Raw genomic sequence first — 22,028 nt, 5'->3', positions numbered from 1 at the left:
TAACTGGGTGATTATAAAGGTGCTCTACAGGTGTCTCCGAAGGTACTTGTTGGGTTGGCGTATTTCGAGATTAGGATTTGTCACTCCAATTGTCGGAGAGGTATCTCTGGGCCCTCTCGGTAATGCACATCACTTAAGCCTTGCAAGCATTGCAACTAATGAGTTAGTTGCAGGATGATGTATTACAGAATGAGTAAAGAGACTTGCCGGTAACAAGATTGAACTAGGTATTGAGATACCAACGATCGAATCTCGGGCAAGTAACATACCGATGGCAAAGGGAACAACGTATGTTGTTATGCGGTCTGACCGATAAAATATCTTCGTAGAATATGTGGGAGCCAATATGAACACCCAGGTTCTGCTATTGGTTATTGACCTGAGACGTGTCTCGGTCATGTCTACATAGTTCTCGAACCCGTAGGGTCCGCACGCTTAAAGCTTCGATGATGGTTATATTATGAGTTTATATGTGTTGATGTACCGAAGGTTGTTCGGAGTCCCGGATATGATCCCGGACATGACGAGGAGTCTCGAAATGGTCGAGACATGAAGATCGAAATATTGGAAGCCTATGTTTGGATATCAGAAGTGTTCCGGGTGAAATCGGGATTTTACCGGAGTACCGGGAGGTTACCGGAACCCGCTGGGAGGTAAATGGGCCTTTACAGAGAAGAGGAGAAGCGGCCAGGGCTGGGCCGCGCTCCCCTCCCCCTAGTACGAATAGGACAAGGAGAGGGGGGCGGCGCCCCCCTTCCTTCTCTCCCTCCTCTTTCCCCCTCCCGAATCCTATTCCAACTAGGAAGGGGGAGGGAGTCCTACTCCCGGTGGGAGTAGGACTCCTCCTGGCGCACCCTCTCCCTGGCCGGCCGCACCCCCCTTGCTCCTTTATATATGGGGGCAGGGGGCACCTCATAGACACAACAATTGATCGTTTGATCTTTTAGCCGTGTGCGGTTCCCCCCTCCACTATAGTCCACCTCGATATTACTGTAGCGGTGCTTAGGTGAAGCCCTGCGTCGGTAGAACATCAACATCGTCACCACGCCGTCGTGCTGACGAAACTCTCCCTCAACACTCGGCTGGATCGGAGTTCGAGGGACATCATCGGGCTGAATGTGTGCTGAACTCGGAGGTGCCATACGTTCGGTACTTGATCGGTCGGATCGTGAAGACGTACGACTACATCAACCGCGTTTTGCTAACGCTTCCGCTTTCAGTCTACGAGGGTATGTGGACAACACTCTCCCCTCTCGTTGCTATGCATCACCATGATCTTGCGTGTGCGTAGGAAAATGTTGAAATTACTACGTTACCCAGCAGTGGCATCCGAGCATGGTTTTATGCGTAGATGTCATGTGCACGAGTTGAACACAAGTGAGTTGTGGGCAATATAAGTCATACTGCTTACCAGCATGTCATACTTTGGTTCGGCGATATCGTTGGACGAAGCGGCCCGGATCGATGCTACCTCTTGAGCACTGCGTTGGATTTCCCCGAAGAGGAGAGGATGATGCAGCAAAGTAGCATAAGTATTTCCCATAGTTTTTGAGAACCAAGGTATCAATCCAGTTGGAGGCGACGCGCGAGTCCCTCGTACCTACACAAAAACAATAGCTCAACGCAACCAACGTGCTTAGAGGTTGTCAATCCCTTCACGATCACTTACGAAAGTGAGATCTGATAGAGATGATAAATAATATTTTTGGTATTTTTGATATAGAGATGCAAAGTATAAAGTAAAAGCAAAGTAAAAGCAAAGCAATAATAAAGTGATGGAGATTGATATGATGAGAAAGAGACCCGGGGCCATAGGTTTCACTAGTGGATTCTCTCAAGAGCATAAGTATTCTACGGTGGGTGAACAAATTACTGTTGAGCAATTGACAGAACTGAGCATAGTTATGAGATTATCTAGGTATGATCATGTATATAGGCATCACGTCCGAGACAAGTAGACCGAAACGATTCTGCATCTACTACTATTACTCCACTCATAGACCGCTATCCAACATGCATCTAGAGTATTAAGTTAAAAACAGAGTAACGCCTTAAGCAAGATGACATGATGTAGAGGGATAGTTTCATGCAATATGATAAAAACCCCATCTTGTTATCCTCGATGGCAACGATACAATACGTGCCTTGCTGCCCCTTCTGTCACTGGGAAAGGACACCGCAAGATTGAACCCAAACTAAGCACTTCTCCCATGGCAAGAACAACCAATCTAGTAGGCCAAACCAAACTGATAATTCGAAGAGACTTGCAAAGATAACCAATCATACATAAAAGAATTCAGAGAAGATTCAAATGTTATTCATAGATAGACTTGATCATAAACCCACAATTCATCGATCTCAACAAACACACCGCAAAAATAAGATTACATCGAATAGATCTCCACGAGAGAGGGGGAGAACATTGTATTGAGATCCAAAAAGAGAGAAGAAGCCATCTAGCTACTAGCTATGGACTCGTAGGTCTGAAGTAAACTACTCACACTTCATCGGAGAGGCTTGGATGATGATGTAGAAGCCCTCCGTTATCGATGCCCCCTCCGGCAGAGCTCCGGAACAGGCCCCAAGAGGGGATCTCATGGATACAGAAAGTTGCAGCGGTGGAATTAGGTTTTTGGCTCCGTTTCTGATCATTTGGTGGTACGTGGATATATATAGGAGGAAGAAGTACGTCGGTGGAGCTTTGAGGGGCCCACGAGGCAAGGGGCGCGCCCTCCACCCTCGTGACCGCCTCGTGGCTTTCTTTACAGAGGTTCCAAGTCTCCTTGATCTTATCTGATGAGAAAATCACGTTTCCGAAGGTTTCATTCCGTTTGGACTCCGTTTGATATTCCTTTTCTTCGAAACCCTAAAACAGGCAAAAAATAGCAATTCTGGGCTGGGCCTCTGGTTAATAGGTTAGTTCCAAAAGTAATATAAAAGTGGATAATAAAGCCCAATAATGTTCAAAATAGTAGATAATATAGCATGGAGGAATCAAAAATTATAGATACTTTGGAAACGTATCAAGCATCTCCAAGCTTAATTCCTGCTCGTCCTCGAGTAGGTAAATGATAAAAAATAGAATTTTTGATGCGGAGTACTACTTGGCATAATTTCAATGTAAATCTTCTTAATTGTGGTATGAATATTCAGATTCAAAAGATTCAAGACAAAAGTTCATGTTGACATAAAAATAATAATACTTCAAGCATACTAACAAAGCAATTATGTCTTCTCAAAATAACATGGCCAAAGAAAGCTATCCCTACAAAATCATATAGTCTGGCTATGCTCTATCTTCACCACACAAAGTATTTAAATCATGCACAACCCTGATGACAAGCCAAGCAATTGTTTCATACTTTTGACATTTTCAAAACTTTTTCAATTTTCACGCAATACATGAGCGTGAGCCATGGATATAGCACTATATGTGGAATAGAGTGGTGGTTGTGGAGAAGACAAAAAGAGGGGAAGATAGTCTCACATCAACTAGGCGTATCAACGGGCTATGGAGATGCCCATCAATAGATATCAATGTGAGTGAGTAGGGATTGCCATGCAACGGATGCACTAGAGCTATAATTATATGAAAGCTCAACAAAAGAAACTAAGTGGGTGTGCATCCAACTCGCTTGCTCACGAAGACCTAGGGCATTTTGAGGAAGCCCATCATTGGAATATACAAGCCAACTTCTATAATGAAAAATTCGCACTAGTATATGAAATTGACATAATGAGAGACTCTCTATCATGAAGATCATGGTGCTACTTTGAAGCACAAGTGTGGTAAAAGGATAGTAACATTGTCCCTTCTCTCTTTTTCTCTCTTTTTTGTTTGGGCCTTCTCTTTTTTATGGCCTCTTTTTTTCGTCTGGAGTCTCATCCCGACTTGTGGGGGAAACATAGTCTCCATCATCCTTTCCTCACTTGGGACAATGCTCTAAAAATGATGATCATCACACTTTTATTTTTCTTACAACTCAACAATTACAACTCGATACTTAGAACAAAATATGACTATATATGAATGCCTCCGGCAGTGTACCGGGATATGCAATGAATCAAGAGTGACATGTATGAAAGAATTATGAACGGTGGCTTTGCCACAAATACGATGTCAACTACATGATCATGCTAGCAATATGACAATGATGGAGCGTGTCATAATGAACGGAATGGTGGAAAGTTGCATGGCAATATATCTCGGAATGGCTATGGAAATGCCATGATAGGTAGGTATGGTGGCTGATTTAAGGAAGGTATTTGGTGGGTGTATGATACCGGCGAAAAGTGCGCGGTATTAGAGAGGCTAGCAATGGTGGAAGGAAGGAAAGTGCGTATAATCCATGGACTCAACATTAGTCATAAAGAACTCATATACTTATTGCAAAAATCTAGAAGTTATCAAAGCAAAGTATTACGCGCATGCTCCTAGGGGGATAGATTGGTAGGAAAAGACCATCGCTCGTCCCCGACCGCCACTCATAAGGAAGACAATCAATAAATAAATCATGCTCCGACTTCATCACATAACGGTTCACCATACGTGCATGCTACGGGAATCACAAACTTTAACACAAGCATTTCTCAAATTCACAACTACTCAACTAGCATGACTCTAATATCACCATCCTCATATCTCAAAACAATTATCAAGCATCAATTTTTTCTTAGTATTCAACGCACTCAAAAGAAAGTTTTACAAATCTTGAATACCAAGCATATTATTATTAAGCAAATTACCATGATATTAAGACTCTAAAAATAATCTAAGTGAAGCATGAGAGATCAATAATTTCTATAAAACAAATCCACCACCGTGCTCTAAAAAGATATAAGTGAAGCACTAGAGCAAAATTATATAACTCAAAAGATATAAGTGAAGCATATAGAGTATTCTATCAAATTCCAAATTATGTATGGCTCTCTCAAAAGGTGTGTACAGCAAGGATGATTGTGGTAAACTAATAAGCAAAGACTCAAATCATAAAAGACGCTCCAAGCAAAACACATATCATGTGGTGAATAAAAATATTGCTCCAAGTAAAGTTACCGATAGAAGTAGACGAAAGAGGGGATGCCTTCCGGGGCATCCCCAAGCTTTGGCTTTTGGGTGTCCTTGAATTATCTTGGGGGTGCCATGGGAATCCCCAATATTAGTCTCTTGCCACTCCTTGTTCCATAATCCATCAAATCTTTACCCAAAACATGAAAACTTCACAACACAAAACTCAAAGTAGAAAATCTCGTGAGCTCCGTTAGCGAAAGAAAACAAAAGAACAGTTAAAGGTACTGTAATGAACTAATTCTTTATTTATATGGGTGTTATACCTACTGTATTCCAACTTCTCTATGGATTATAAACTATTTTACTAGCCATAGATTCATCAAAATAAGCAAACAACACACGAAAAACAGAATCTGTCAAAAACAGAACAGTCTGTAGTAATCTGTAGCTAGCGCAAGATCTGGAACCCCAAAAATTCTAAAATAAATTTCTGGACGTGAGGAATTTATCTATTAATCATCTTCAAAAAGAATTAACTAAATATCTCTCTCCAAATAAAAATTACAGCAGTTCTCGTGAACGCTAAAGTTTCTGTTTTTTACAGCAAGTTCAACAAGACTTTCCCCAAGTCTTCCCAACGGTTCTACTTGGCACAAACACTAATTAAACACAAAAAACACAACCAAAACAGAGTCTAAATAATTTATTTATTACTAAACAGGAGCAAAAAGCAAGGAATAAAAATAAAATTGGGTTGCCTCCCAACAAGCGCTATCGTTTAACGCCCCTAGCTAGGCATAACAAGCAAGAATAGATCTAGGTATTGCCATCTTTGGTAGGCAATCCATAAGTGGCTCTCATGATAGATTCATATGGTAATTTTATTTTCTTTCTAGGGAAGTGTTCCATGCCCTTTTTTAATGGAAATTGGAATCTAATATTCCCTTCCTTCATATCAATAATTGCACCAACCGTTCTAAGGAAAGGTCTACCGAGAATAATAGGGCAAGAAGGATTGCAATCTATATCAAGAACGATAAAATCTAAGGGCATATAGTTCCTATTTGCAACAATAAGAACATCATTAATTCTTCCCATAGGTTTCTTAATAGTGGAATCCGCAAGATGCAAGTTTAGAGACCAATCATCAAAATCACGAAAATCTAGCAAATCACACAAAGTTTTGGGAATAGTAGAGACACTAGCACCCAAATCACACAAAGCATAAAACTCATGATTTTTAATTTTAATTTTAATAGTAGGTTCCCACTCATCATAAAGTTTTCTAGGGATAGAAACTTCCAATTCAAGTTTTTCTTCATAAGATTGCATCAAGGCATCAACGATATGTTTAGTAAATGCTTTATTTTGACTATAAGCATGAGGAGATTTTAGCACGGATTGCAACAAGGAAATACAATCAATTAAAGAGCAATTTTCATAGTTAAATTCCTTGAAATCCATAATAGTGGGTTTAGCAACATCTAGGGTTTTAATTTCTTCAATCCCACTTTTATCAAATTTAGCATCAAGATCAAAAGATTCAGAATTCTTGGAACGCCTTCTAGGTAAAGGTGGATCATATTCAGTCCCATCATTATCAAGATTCATATTGCAAAACAAAGATTTAATAGGGGACACATCAATAACTTTTAGATCTTCATCATTATTTTCATAGGAACTAGAAGAACACGCTTTTATAAAGGCATCTTTCTTAGCACGCATCCTAGCGGTTCTTTCTTTGCACTCGTCAATGGAAATTCTCATGGCTTTGAGAGACTCATTGATATCATGCTTAGGTGGAATAGATCTAAGTTTCAAAGAATCAACATCAAGAGCAATTCTATCAACGTTCCTAGCCAAATCATCAATCTTAAGCAATTTTTCTTCAATCATAGCATTAAAATTCTTTTGCGAAGAAATAAATTCTTTAATATTAGATTCAAAATCAGAGGGCATCTTATTATAATTTCCATAAGAATTGTTGTAGGAATTACCATAATTATTAGAGGGATTACTAGGATAAGGCCTAGGATTGAAATTTCCTCTATACGCGTTGTTACCAAAATTGTTCCTACCAACAAAATTCACATCCATAGATTCATTATTATTCTCAATCAAAGTAGACAAGGGCACATCATTAGGATCAGAAGAAACACTCTTATTAGCAAATAATTTCATAAGTTCATCCATCTTTCCACTCAAAACATTAATTTCTTCTATCGCATGCACCTTTTTTAGTAGATCTTTCAGTATGCCATTGAGAATAATTAACCATAATATTATCTAGGAGTTTAGTAGCTTCTCCTAAAGTGATTTCCATAAAAGTGCCTCCCGCGGCCGAATCTAAAAGATTTCTAGAAGCAAAATTCAATCCGGCATAAAAAAAAATTTTTGTATAATCATCCACAAATTCAAACCATGAGTAGGGCAATTACGTATCATTAATTTCATTCTCTCCCAAGCTTGTGCAACATGTTCATGATCAAGTTGCTTAAAATTCATAATATCGTTTCTAAGAGAGATGATCTTAGCAAGAGGAAAATACTTGGAGATAAAAGCATCTTTGCACTTGTTCCATGAATCAATACTATTTTTAGGCAAAGATGAAAACCAAGCTTTAGCACGATCTCTAAGCGAAAAAGGAAATTTCTTCAATTTAGCAATATCATTATCCACATCTTTCTTCTTTGCATTTCACACAAATCAATGAAGCTATTAAGATGGGTAGCGGCATCTTCACTAGGAAGGCCGGAGAACGGATCTTTCATGACAAGATTCAACAGAGCAGTATTAATTTCACAAGATTCAACATCGGTAAGAGGAGCAATTAGAGTGCTAAGGAAATCATTGTTGTTGGTATTGGTGAAGTCACACAATTTAGTATTATCTTGAGCCATCGCGACAAACAAGCAAACTAACACACAAGAAAACAAAAGGCAAACGGGCAAAAGAGGCAAATAGAGAGGGTGAGGGAGGATAGAGAGAGAGGGCGAATAAAACAGCAAGTGTGAATTGGGGGGAGAGGAAAACGAGAGGCAAATGGCAAATAATGTAATGCGGGAGATAGGGATTGTGATGGGTACTTGGTATGTTGACTTTTGCACAGACCTCCCCTGCAACGGTGCCAGAAATGGCTCGTTGTCGGGAGTTAAATCTTGACTTGCACGAACCTCCCCGGCAACGGCACCAGAATTCTTCTTGCTACCTCTTGAGCACTGCGTTGGATTTCCCCGAAGAGGAGAGGATGATGCAGCAAAGTAGCGTAAGTATTTCCCTCAGTTTTTGAGAACCAAGGTATCAATCCAGTAGGAGGCTACGCGCGAGTCCCTCGTACCTACACAAAACAATAGCTCAACGCAACCAACGCACTTAGGGGTTGTCAATCCCTTCACGGTCACTTACGAAAGTGATATCTGATAGAGATGATAAATAATATTTTTGGTATTTTTGATATAGAGATGCAAAGTATAAAGTAAAAGAAAAGTAAAAGCAAAGCAATAATAAAGTGATGGAGATTGATATGATGAGAAAGAGACCCGGGGGCCATAGGTTTCACTAGTGGCTTCTCTCAAGAGCATAAGTATTCTACGGTGGGTGAACACATTAATGTTGAGCAATTGACAGAATTGAGCATAGTTATGAGAATATCTAGGTATGATCATGTATATAGGCATCACGTCCGAGACAAGTAGACCGAACGATTCTGCATCTACTACTATTACTCCACTCATCGACCGCTATCCAGCATGCATCTAGAGTATTAAGTTAAAAACAGAGTAACGCCTTAAGCAAGATGACATGATGTAGAGGGATAGTTTCATGCAATATGATAAAAACCCCATCTTGTTATCCTCGATGGCAACGATACAATACGTGCCTTGCTGCCCCTTCTGTCACTGGGAAAGGACACCGCAAGATCGAACCCAAAGCTATGCACTTCTCCCATGGCAAGAACAACCAATCTAGTAGGCCAAACCAAATTGATAATTTGAAGAGACTTGCAAAGATAACCAATCATACATAAAAGAATTCAGAGAAGATTCAAATATTATTCATAGGTAGACTTGATCATAAACGCACAATTCATCGGTCTCAACAAACACACCGCAAAAAGAAGATTACATCGAATAGATCTCCATGAGAGAGGGGGAGAACATTGTATTGTGATCCAAAAAGAGAGAAGAAGCCATCTAGCTACTAGATATGGACCTGTAGGTCTGAAGTAAACTACTCACACTTCATCGGAGAGGCTTGGATGATGATGTAGAAGCCCTCCGTGATCGATGCCCCCTCCGGTGGAGCTCCGGAACAGGCCCCAAGATGGGATCTCCTGGATACAAAAAGTTGCGGCGGTGGAATTAGGTTTTTGGCTCTGTTTCTAATCGTTTGGAGGTACGTGGATATATATAGGAGGAAGAAGTACATCGGAGGAGTTTCGAGGGGCCCACGAGGCAGGGGGCGCGCCCTAGGGGGGCGCCCTCCACCCTCGTGACCGCCTCCTGGCTTTCTTGACGGAGGGTCCAAGTCTCCTGGATCTTATCTGATGAGAAAATCACGTTTCCGAAGGTTTCATTCCGTTTGGACTCCGTTTGATATTCCTTTTCTTCAAAACCCTAAAACAGGCAAAAACAACAATTCTGGGCTGGGCCTCCGGTTAATAGGTTAGTCCCAAAAATAATATAAAATTGGATAATAAAGCCCAATAATGTCCAAAATAGTAGATAATATAGCATGGAGCAATCAAAAATTATAGATACGTTGGAGACGTATCAACCGACATTACGCGTACGCTTACACGAGACTGGTTCTACCGACGTGCTTTCCACACTGGTGGCTAGCGGGTGTCAGTTTCTCCAACTTTAGTTGAATCGAGTGTGGCTACGCCCGGTCCTTGCGAAGGTTAAAATAGCACCAACTTGACAAACTATCGTTGTGGTTTTGATGCGTAGGTAAGAACGGTTCTTGCTAAGCCTGTAGCAGCCACGTAAAACTTGCAACAACAAAGTAGAGGATGTCTAACTTGTTTTTGCAGGGCATGTTGTGATGTGATATGGTCAAGACATGATGCTAAATTTTATTGTATGAGATGATCATGTTTTGTAACTGAGTTATCGGCAACTGGCAGGAACCATATGGTTGTCGCTTTATTGTATGCAATGCAATCGCCCTGTAATGCTTTACTTTATCACTAAGAGGTAGCGATAGTCGTAGAAGCACAAGATTGGCGAGGCGCCAATGATGCTACGATGTAGATCAAGGTGTCACGCCGGTGACGATGGTGATCATGACGGTGCTTCGGAGATGGAGATCACAAGCACAAGATGATGATGGACATATCATATCACTTATATTGATTGCATGTGATGTTTATATTTTATGCATCTTATCTTGCTTTGATTGACGGTAGCACTATAAGATGATCTCTCACTAAATTTCAAGATAAAAAGTGTTCTCCCTGAGTATGCACCGTTGCCAAAGTTCATCGTGCCCAGACACCACGTGATGATCGGGTGTGATAAGCTCTACGTCCATCTACAACGGGTGCAAGCCAATTTTGCACACGCAGAATACTCAGGTTAAACTTGACGAGCCTAGCATATGCAGATATGGCCTCGGAACACTAAGACCGAAAGGTCGAGCGTGAATCATATAGTAGATATGATCAACATAGTGATGTTCACCATTGAAAACTACTCCATTTCACGTGATGATCGGTTATGGTTTAGTTGATTTGGATCACATGATCACTTAGAAGATTAGAGGGATGTCTTTCTAAGTGGGAGTTCTTAAGTAATATGATTAATTGAACTTAAATTTATCATGAACTTAATCCTGGTAGTATTAACATATCTATGTTGTAGATCAATAGCTCGTGTTTAGCTCCCCTGTTTTATTTTTGATATGTTCCTAGAGAAAACTAAGTTGCAAGATGTTAGTAGCAATGATGCGGATTGGATCCGTGATCTGAGGTTTATCCTCATTGATGCACAGAAGAATTATGTCCTTGATGCACCGCTAGGTGACAAACCTATTGCAGGAGCAGATCCAGATGTTATGAACGTTTGGCTAGCTCAATCTGATGACTACTTAATAGTTTAGTGCGCCATGATTAACGGCTTAGAATTGGGACTTCAAAGACGTTTTGAACGTCATACACCATATGAGATGTTTCAGGAGTTGAAGTTAATATTTCAAGCAAATACCCGAGTTGAGAGATATGAAGTCTTCAACAAGTTCTATAGCTAAAAGATGGAGGAGAATAGCTCAAGCAGTGAGCATGTGCTCAGATTGTCTGGGTACTACAATCGCTTGAATCAAGTGGGCGTTAATCTTCCAGATAAGATAGTGATTGACAGAATTCTCTAGTCACCATCACCAAGTTAGTAGAACTTCGTGATGAACTATAATATGCAAGGGATAACGGAAATGATTCCCAAGCTCTTCGTGATTCTGAAATCGACGAAGGTAGAAATCAAGAAAAACATCAAGCAAAGGGAAAAGGGAAGAAGGGGAACTTCAAGAAGAACGACAAGTAAGTTGCTGCTCAGGTGAAGAAGCCCAAGTCTGTTCCTAAGCCTGAGACTAAGTTCTTCTACTGCAAAGGGACTGGTCACTGGAAGCGGAACTACCCCAAGTAATTGGCGGATAAGAAGGATGGCAAACTAAACATAGGTATATTTGAGATACATGTTATTGATGTGTAATTTACTAGTGTTTATAGCAACCCCTCACTATTTGATACTAGTTCAGTTGCTAAGAATAGTAACTCGAAACGGGAGTTGTAGAATGAACAGAGACTAGTTAAGGGTGAAGTGACGATGTGTATTGGAAATGGTTCCAAGATTGATATGATCATCATCGCACACTCCCTCTACTTTCGGGATTAGTGTTAAACCTAAAATAAATGTTATTTAGTGTTTGCATTGAGCATAAATATGATTGGATCATGTTTATTGCAATACGGTTATTCATGTAATAAAACCTTCAATGGTCATACACCCAATGAAAATGGTTTGTTGAATCTCGATCGTGGTGATACACATTTTCATAATATTGAAGCCAAAAGATGCAAAGTTAATAATAATAGTGCAACTTATTTGTGGCACTGCCGTTTAGGTCATATTGGTGTAAAGCGCATGAAGAAAATCCATGTTGATGGGCTTTTGGAATCACTTGATTATGAATCAGTTGATGCTTGTGAACCATGCCTCATGGGCAAGATGACTAAGACTCCGTTCTCCGGAACAATGGAGTGAGCAACAGATTTGTTGGTAATCATACACACTGATGTATGTGGTCTGATGAATATTGAGGCTCGCGGCAGGTATCATTATTTTCTAATCTTCACAGATTATTTGAGCAGATATGAGTATATCTATTTGATGAAACATAAGTCTGAAACATTTGAAAAGTTCAAAGAACTTCAGAGTGAAGTGGAAAATCATCGTGACAAGAAAATAAAGTTTCTACAATCTGATCGCAGAGACAAATATTTGAGTTACCAGTTTGGTCTTCAATTAAAACAATGTGGAATAGTTTCACAAAATCGTGCCACCTGGAACACCACATCATAATGGTGTGTCCGAACGTCATAACCGTACTATTATTGGATATAGTGCAATCTATGATGTTTCTTACCAATTAACCACTATCATTTTGGGGATATGTTTTAGAGACGGCCGCATTCACGTTAAATAGGGCACCATCGAAATCCATTGAAACGACGCCTTATGAACTGTGGTTTGGCAAGAAACCAAAGATGTCATTCCTGAAAGTTTGGGGTTGCAATGCTTATGTGAAAAAGTTTCAACATGATAAGCTCAAACCCAAATCGGAGAAGTGCGTCTTCATAGGATACCCAAAAGAAAATGTTGGGTACACCTTCTATCACAGATCCGAAGGCAAGATATTCATTGCTGAGAATGGGTCCTTTCTAGAGAAGGAGTTTCTCTCGAAAGAAGTGAGTGGGAGGAAAGTAGAACTTGATGAGGTAACTATACCTGCTCCCTTATTGGAAAGTAGTTCATCACAGAAATTTGTTCCTGTGACTCCTACACCAATTGGTGAGGAAGCTAATGATGATGATCATGTAACTTCAGATCAAGTTATTACCGAACCTCGTAGGTCAACCAGAGTGAGATTCGCACCAGAGGGGTACGGTAATTCTGTTCTGGAGGTCATGTTACTTGACCATGATGAACCTACAAACTATGAGGAAGCGATGATGAGCCCAGAATCCGCGAAATGGCTTGAGGCCATGAAATCTGAGATGAGATCCATGTATAGGAACAAAGTATGGACTTTGATTGACTTTCCCAATGATTGGCAAGCCATTGAGATTAAATAGATCTTCAAGAGGAAGACAGACACTAATAGTAGTGTTACTATCTACAAAGCTAGAATTGTCGCAAAAGGTTTTCGACAAGTTCAAGGTATTGACTACGATGAGAGTTTCTCACTCGTATCTATGCTTAAGTCTGTCCGAATCATGTTAGCAATTGCCGCATTTTATGAAATCTGGCAAATGGATAAACAAAACTGCATTCCTTAATGGATTTATCAAAGAAGAGTTGTATATGATGCAACCAGAAGGTTTTGTCAATCCTAAAGGTACTAACAAAATATGCAAGCTCCAGCGATCCATCTATGGACTAGTGCAAGCATCTCGGAGTTGGAATATATGCTTTGATAAGTTGATCAAAGCATATAGTTTTATACAGACTTGCGGTAAAGCCTGTATTTACAAAAAAGTGAGTGGGAGCACTACAACATTTTTGATAAGTATATGTATGACATATTGTTGATCGGAGATAATGTGGAATTATTCTGCAAAGCATAAATGAATGTTTGAAAGGAGTTTTTTCAAAGAAAGACCTCGGTGAAGCTGCTTACATATTGAGCATCAAGATCTATAGAGATAGATCAAGATGCTTGATAAGGTTTTCAATGAGTACATACCTTGACAAGATTTTGAAGTAGTTCAAAAGGAACAGTCAAAAAGGAGTTCTTGCCTATGTTACAAGGTGTGAAGTTGAGTAAGACTCAAAACCCTACCACGGCAGAAGATAGAGAGAGAATGAAAGTCATTCCCAATGCCTCAGCCATAGGTTCTATAAAGTATGCCATGTTGTTTACCAGACCTATTGTATACCCTGCCCTGAGTTTGGCAAGGGAGTACAATAGTGATCTAGGAGTAGATCACTTGACATTGGTCAAAATTATCCTTAGTGGAATAAGGATATGTTTCTTGATTATGGAGGTGACAAAAGGTTCGTCATAAAGGGTTACGTCGATGCAAGTTTTGACACTAATCCAGATGACTCTAAGTCTCAATCTAGATACATATTGAAAGTGGGAGCAATTAGCTAGAGTAGCTCCGTGCAGAGCATTGTTGACATAGAAATTTGCAAAATACATACGGATCTGAATGTGGCAGACCCGTTGACTAAACTTCCCTCACAAGCAAAACATGATCACACCTTAGTACTCTTTGGGTATTAATCACATAGCGATGTGAACTAGATTATTGACTATAGTAAACCCTTTGGGTGTTGGTCACATGACGATGTGAACTATGGGTGTTAATCACATGGTGATGTGAACTATTGATGTTAAATCACATGGCGATGTGAACTAGATTATTGACTCCAGTGCAAGTGGGAGACTGAAGGAAATATGCCCTAGAGGCAATAATAAAGTTATTATTTATTTCCTTATATCATGATAAATGTTTATTATTCATGCTAGAATTGTATTAACGGGAAACATAATACATGTGTGAATACATAGACAAACAAAGTGTCACTAGTATGCCTCTACTTGACTAGCTCGTTGATCAAAAATGGTTATGTTTCCTAACCATAGACATGAGTTGTCATTTGATTAACGGGATCACATCATTAGGAGAATGATGTGATTGACTTGACCCATTCCGTTAGCTTAGCACTTGGTCGTTTAGTTTGTTGTTATTGCTTTCTTCATGACTTATACATGTTTCTATGACTATGAGATTATGCAACTCCCGTTTACCGGAGGAACACTTTGTGTGCTACCAAATGTCACAACGTAAATGGTGATTATAAAGGTGCTCTACAGGTGTCTCTGAAGGTACTTGTTGGGTTGGCGTATTTCGAGGTTAGGATTTGCCACTCTGATTGTCGGAGAGGTATCTCTGGGCCCTCTCGGTAATGCACATCACTTAAGCCTTGCAAGCATTGCAACTAATGAGTTAGTTGCGGGATGGTGTATTACGGAACGAGTAAAGAGACTTGCCGGTAACGAGATTGAACTAGGTATTGAGATACCAACGATCGAATCTCGGGCAAGTAACATATCGATGACAAAGGGAACAACGTATGTTGTTATGCGGTCTGACCGATAAAAGATCTTCGTAGAATATGTGGGAGCCAATCTGAACATCCAGGTTCCGCTATTGGTTATTAACCTAAGACGTGTCTCGGTCATGTCTACATAGTTCTCGAACCCGTAGGGTCCGCATGCTTAAAGCTTCGATGACGGTTATATTATGAGTTTATATGTTTTGATGTACCGAAGGTTGTTCGGAGTCCTAGATGTGATCCCGGACAAGAAGAGGAGTCTCGAAATGGCCGAGACATGAAGATTGATATATTGGAAGCCTATGTTTGGATATCGAAAGTGTTCCAGGTGAAATCTGGATTTTACCGGAGTACCGGGAGGTTACCGGAACCCCCTGGGAGGTAAATGGGCCTTAGTGGGCCTTTATGGAGAAGAGGAGAAGCGGCCAGGGTTGGGCCACGCGCCCCTCCCCCCTAGTCCGAATAGGACAAGGAGAGGGGTGCGGCGCCCCCCTTCCTTCTCTCCCTCCTCTTCCCCCCTCCCGAATCCTATTCCAACTAGGAAAGGGGGAGAGTCCAACTCCCGATGGGAGTAGGACTCCTCCTGGCGCACCCTCTCCCTGGCAGGATGCACCCCCCTTGCTCCTTTATATACGGGGCCAGGGGGCACCTCATAGACACAATAATTGATCGTTTGATCTTTTAGCCGTGTGTGGTGCCCCCCTCCACTATAGTCCACCTCGATATTACTGTAGCGGTGCTTAGGTGAGGCCCTGCGTCGGTAGAACATCAACATCGTCACCACGCCATCGTGCTGACAAAACTCTCCCTCAACACTCGGCTGGATCGGAGTTCGAGGGACGTCATCAGGCTGAACGTGTGCTGAACTCGGAGGTGCCGTACGTTCGGTACTTGATCTGTCGGATCGTGAAGACGTACGACTACATCAACCGCGTTGTACCAATGCTTCCACTTTTGGTCTATGAGGGTACGTGGACAACACTCTCCCCTCTCGTTGCTATGCATCACCATGATCTTGCACGTGCGTAGGAAAATTTTGAAATTACTACGTTACCCAACAAGAGCCTCGGACACGTTTCCGGCTACAGGTTCTGAAGCATGTGCGTCCGCACATGATGAGCTTGATCGGGCGTCAATCGTTGAATTCAGCTCCGCGGACATCTTCCGACTCGCCTTTAGGCGACGTGCTAAACTCATTAAAAACACTCTCCTTAGCGGGGGACTCGCAACCGAATTATATCCAGTTCAAACTGGAGGCTGTTGACGGAGAAATTTGCTTCCCACCCCCGCCCACTTAATAGCCACTGTCGAAGACTTAACTGACATGCTCGATTACGGTTTCGACGACATCGATGATATGGACGACGATGCCGGAGAAGAAGAGGCCCAAAACCCGCCATCTACCGGACGCTGGACGGCTACTTCCTCGTATGACGTATACATGGTGGATGCACCAAAAGAGAATAGCGACAATGACAAGGAAGATCCAGTCGAGGATAAACCTCCCGAGATACAACCAAAGTGCCGGCGTCAGCGGCACCGCTCTAAGCCACGCCGCAGCAAAGACAGCAACACCGACACAGGAGAAGATAACACTCCGGACAGTGCCGAAGACAATGAAGACCCCGTTGAGGCAACTTCCGAACAAGATGAACGGCAAGACGGGCAAGTTATCCCTGATGAACATGCCACACACGAAGACTCGGAGGACAGTAATTATCTTCCACTCTCCGAGGATGAGGCGAGCCTCAGCACCGAGGATTTTATCGTGCCTGAGGAACCTCTCGAGCAGGAGCGCTTCAAGCTCCAGCTAATAGCCAGTGCAAGGAGCTTGAAAAAGAAACAGCAGCAGCTTCAAGCTGATCAAGATCTGCTCAATGATAGATGGACTGATGTCCTGGCAGCCAAGGAATACGGCCTCAAGCGCCTAGCCAAAAGTTTCCCAAAGCGCAAATTGCTACCTCAGTTCGATGACGAGGCATTGGAGACCGTACCATCATCGCGCAATGTGGCTGACCGACCAGCACGCGGTCGGGATAAAGCGACAACTCAAGACGAACACCAGCCTGCCCTACCTCACCGTAAAGGCAGAGATAAAACAGCTCGGGGACACACATATGACCTACATCAAGACTTGGACGGTAGAGCAGGTCAGAACAGATCAATCTATGGATCACGGGGGCGTGCCCCACACACGATAACGGCTATCTAGCCAGACACAATAGCCATACTCACGCCAGGGCCGAGAACCGCAGACAGACTCTATCCGAGCTACGTCGCGACGTGGCCCGACATAGAGGCGCCGCTCACCCACTTTGCTTCACTGATGAAGTAATGGACCACGAATTCCTAGAAGGGTTTAAATCAATGAATATTGAATCATACAATGGAACAACAGATCCCGCGGTATGGATTGAGGACTATCTTCTTCATATCCACATGGTCCGCGGTAATGATCTCCATGCCATTAAATACCTACCACTAAAACTAAAGGGACCAGCTCAGCACTGGTTAAACAGCCTTCCAGAGAACTCCGTTGGCAGCTGGGAAGACCTGGAAGACGCCTTTCGCGATAACTTCCAAGGTACATATGTCTGGCCACCAGACACCAATTACTTAAGTCACATCATCCAGCAGCCTGGAGAGTCAGCCAAAAAGCTCTGGACTAGGTTCTTAATTAAAAAGAACCAAAATGCCAATTGTCCGGATGCCTAAGCCCTCATGGCCTTCAAACACAGCGTCCGGGATGAATGGCTCGCTCGCCACCTCGGTCAAGAAAAACCAAAATCCATGACAACCCTTACCGCTCTAATGACCCGCTTTTGCGCGGAGAAGACAGCTGGCTCGCTCATAGGAGCAACGACGCTAGTGACCCGGGCACTTCCAAAGTCCAGACAGCAACGGAAAGCCGCGACGCAATAAACACATGCGTTGTAATAATGATGAAATAACACAAGACACATCAGTTAACGCCGGATTCAGTGGCTCCAAGCCCGGTCAACGAAAAAAGCCATCCAAGGAAAATAGAGAGGGACCATCCAACCTCGATAAGATATTGGATCGGCCCTTCCAGATTCATGGCACCCCTAATAAACCAGCTACTCATACTAACAGAAGATGCTGGGTTTTCAAACAAGCCGGCAAGCTAAAAGACGAACACAAGGGGAAGGGGTCGCCCAGTGACAGCGACGATGAAGAGACTCGCCAGTCGAATACCGAGGTTCCGAAGCAATTCCCCCTCGAAGTGAAAACTGTAAATATGGTATATGCGACGCACACCCCTATAGGGGAGCAAACGCGCGCACTACGGGATACATACGCCATAGAGCGGGTTCCCCCAAAAATTAGTCATACCCATCCCGAAGGATCGACAACTCTAATCATCGATCCAATCATTGATGGGTTCCACCTCACGAAAGTCCTTGTGGACGGCGGTAGTAGCCTTAATCTACTATACCAAGACACTGTCCACAAAATGGGCATTGATCCTTCTAGAATCAAACCCACCACAACAATTCTCAAAGGAGCAGTACCCGGTGTAGAAGCTCACTGCACGGGCTCCGTCACACTGGAAGTCATTTTTGGTTCGCCAAACAACTTCCGAAGCGAGGGCTTGACCTTTGGTATTGCCCCGTTCCATAGTGGCTACCACGCACTTCTGGGGCATACCGCTTTTGCTTGATTTAATGTGGTCTCACTCTACGCCCTCACAAAACTTAAAATGCCCAGTCCGCACGGCGTCATAACAATAAACCGAAATACAGGACACTCCTTCTGTACAGGGAATTGTACTACGGCCATTACAGCCGAAGCACAAAGCGGCCTCGTCAAGCCGCACAACTCATCGCCCATTAAGCCGCCGGTTTCCATTAAATGAAACCAATCTGTCTCATAGCAGGATTAGTAGTTCAGCCTCCGTTGTTCGCCACACAATCACGCGAAGTTTACAACGCGCATGCATAATTATGCACTTAAAATACCTTGGACATCGGCGGAGGCACAATACGGGCAAGCCTACAAGCACTCCCATTTCCTCCTTTTCATTTCTAACTATTCCTTTTTATCTTATCACAGGTGACGCAAAATATTGGTCATCTCACAAACTCTTTCGGAGTTTGGCTTCATACACTTACCCCAAAGTTGTTCCTGTTAAAGGAATCCTTTAACCGAGGCAAGGCAGCGCAGACGTGCGACAGGAGGTCCAAATAATTTTGTAGACCGCACTCTCTATTTTGAGCCTGTAAAGTGCCTTCTCCCTCAGCCTTCGACCACCGGCATGTCAAATAGCCCGGGTCGTGGCATTATTCTTTGTAAAATGGCAATTGACATATCGATCAGATCCAAGTAAACATAATCCATATCCAGTATTCACTTTTTCTAAAAAAGCTGAATTTCTCCGCTTGTTTCACACTCGCACCTCAGCACGGGTTGCCAGGGGCTCGATATGGGAACAAATGAATTGCCGACAAGTCTGAACAGCTTTATAGCACACTTCGGCATCGTGAGTTTGGCCTTATATGCATCAGCTCCGAATCATGTCTTTAGTCAATAGTTGGGTTGCCCGGCTCCTATTCTTACTACCTTACATTCCGCTATATCGGCTAGGGTAGTAAAGGGAGAACTGTTGCAATTGTGTCCCGGTTTATCCGAATGAGCACCTCAGTAGAGAAAGCCGAAAACCGACTGTCATGATGCGGTGAGAGCTGGTCAACCACTCGATGACTTATTAGAATCTTTCGCGATTCCTTCCGTATTGAATGAAGGACCGTTCTTCTGGTCACTCATGTAACGCACCGTATTCGGATAACCGCGTACATACCAGGGGCTATATCATAGACCCACCGTCAAACTCCTATGGCTAAGTGAAAGTGCTAAAGCCCTATAGTCCGATTGCCTAGTTCACCGCATTAACACCTCCTTCACGGACCAAGACGTTGGATCAAGAGTGAGAAAGTGCTTTTCCGAAGACCCCCGTATTTTATGCGAGGGGGCTGAAGCCGACGACTGGAAAACTTTCATATTATATAAAAATGGCCGCACAGGAGGAGCCACAACTTCTAGGCATAATCTTAAAATATAATAATATTGTTTCTACAATTTCAATACATTTCACTCGAACATTATCTCTTTCGAGCACTAACCCTCTATCAAGCGGGCACCCTCTAAGACATCCTCAAAATAATATTCTGGCGTGTGATGCTCCTTGCCCTCGGGTGGACTTTTTGCTGCAACATCGGTGGCCTTCATCTTTGCCCAGTACGTCTTCACACGGGCAAAGGCCATCCGTGCACCTTCAATGCACGTGGACCGCTTAACAGCGTCAATACGTGGCACCGCATCACCTAATCGCCGTACCAAACTGAAATAACTCTTTGGAACTGGCTCAGTCGGCCACAACCGGACTATGACGTCCTTCATGGCAGAACCGAATATCTTATGGAGCTCGGCCCAGTAGGCCATCTGTTCATTCAGCAACAGCGGGCGCTTCGGCGTGCCAAATTGTGACCAGAAAAGCTTCTCCGTTGCATGCCCTTCCTATGCTTCGTAAAACTGCGCCGCATAGGAGGCACTATTCAGCAAGTCCAAAAAGGCGTCTAGGGAGCTCCACATTTGATTAAGCGGGGCATACTTCGGATCGCCGAACTTGGTCTGTAATAAGAAAGGCTTACCAGCCGCTATCTCCCCAACTTGCCGGATCTCTTCCTGAGGCGCTCTAGACTCAGATCGTGCTTCTCCTGCCTCTTGTAATGCCTTGTCAAGATCGAATGCTTTGGCCTTGTTATCCTTCTCGGGGAATTCGCACCGGACAGTGGCTTCCTTCAGCTCGCGCGCCATAGTGGCCATTCTCTCCTCACACTGGCGCTGAGCAGCCTGTCCGGCTTCTAACTCATCAGTTGCCTTCTTGGCAGCCACATTACTCATCCGGGCTTGCTCCTTGGCTCGGGCAAGTTCAGCCCGAAGGGTCTCAACCACGGCAACACCATCTGCAGATACGCATGTCTTAGAACATAATTCTAGCTTCATGCTCATGTTACTATACATACTCTAACACATACCTTGCGCCTCATCGAGTTGCCTGTTAATAGGCATGATGTTTTTATCCGCCACATCAAGCTTATGCTCCAGACCTGCAACCTCTGTAGCATGGGCAGTCGTCTTGGAGGTAACAACCTGTGTTTCCAGTCATTAGATTATTACTTGAGGACATCTTTTTCGATCCTCTGATTGCCAACCTTTGGGCGCCAACCAGAGTCTCAGGGGCTACTATCTATACACATGTGCATTTTGCGTATAGAGCACAATCGAAAATATAACATTACATACCTCGAAGCCTCTTAGCAGGCCCATGAAGGCTTCATTCTATCCGCTTTTCACAGACATAATCCTCTCAACCACCATACCCATCAAGGTATGATGCTCCTCTGAGATTGACGAATACCATAACATGTCCGTCAGTGTATCCAGCGCATCTGGATTATCGGAAGCAGTTGTGACAGTACGGACTCCCTTTGAAAGGGTATGTCTACTCGACCCTAGAGTCGCCTTCGGCTGTAAACCGGATATTCTGGAGCCTTTATTGTTAACCCTTGTAGGGACCGCACACTTCGGACCCTGGGCGGCCAAAGTTTCACCTTGGGGTGCTGGCTCCATTATCCCCTAACCGAGAGAGACCCTCC

General features: G+C 42.9%; 1 pseudogene; it reads right to left on the bottom strand.

Annotated features, from left to right (window-relative positions):
* Window positions 1–21,273, bottom strand: part of LOC123142185 (BTB/POZ and MATH domain-containing protein 2-like) — a 42,505-nt pseudogene extending 21,232 nt beyond the window's left edge.
* Window positions 21,274–22,028: the final 755 nt, after the last annotated feature.

The sequence above is a fragment of the Triticum aestivum genome, chromosome 1A (genome assembly GCF_018294505.1).
Source record: "Triticum aestivum cultivar Chinese Spring chromosome 1A, IWGSC CS RefSeq v2.1, whole genome shotgun sequence".
Classification (NCBI taxonomy): Eukaryota; Viridiplantae; Streptophyta; class Magnoliopsida; order Poales; family Poaceae; genus Triticum; species Triticum aestivum.
The sequence above is the reverse complement of the archived record's forward strand: the minus strand, read 5'-3'. Positions and strand labels throughout refer to the sequence as shown.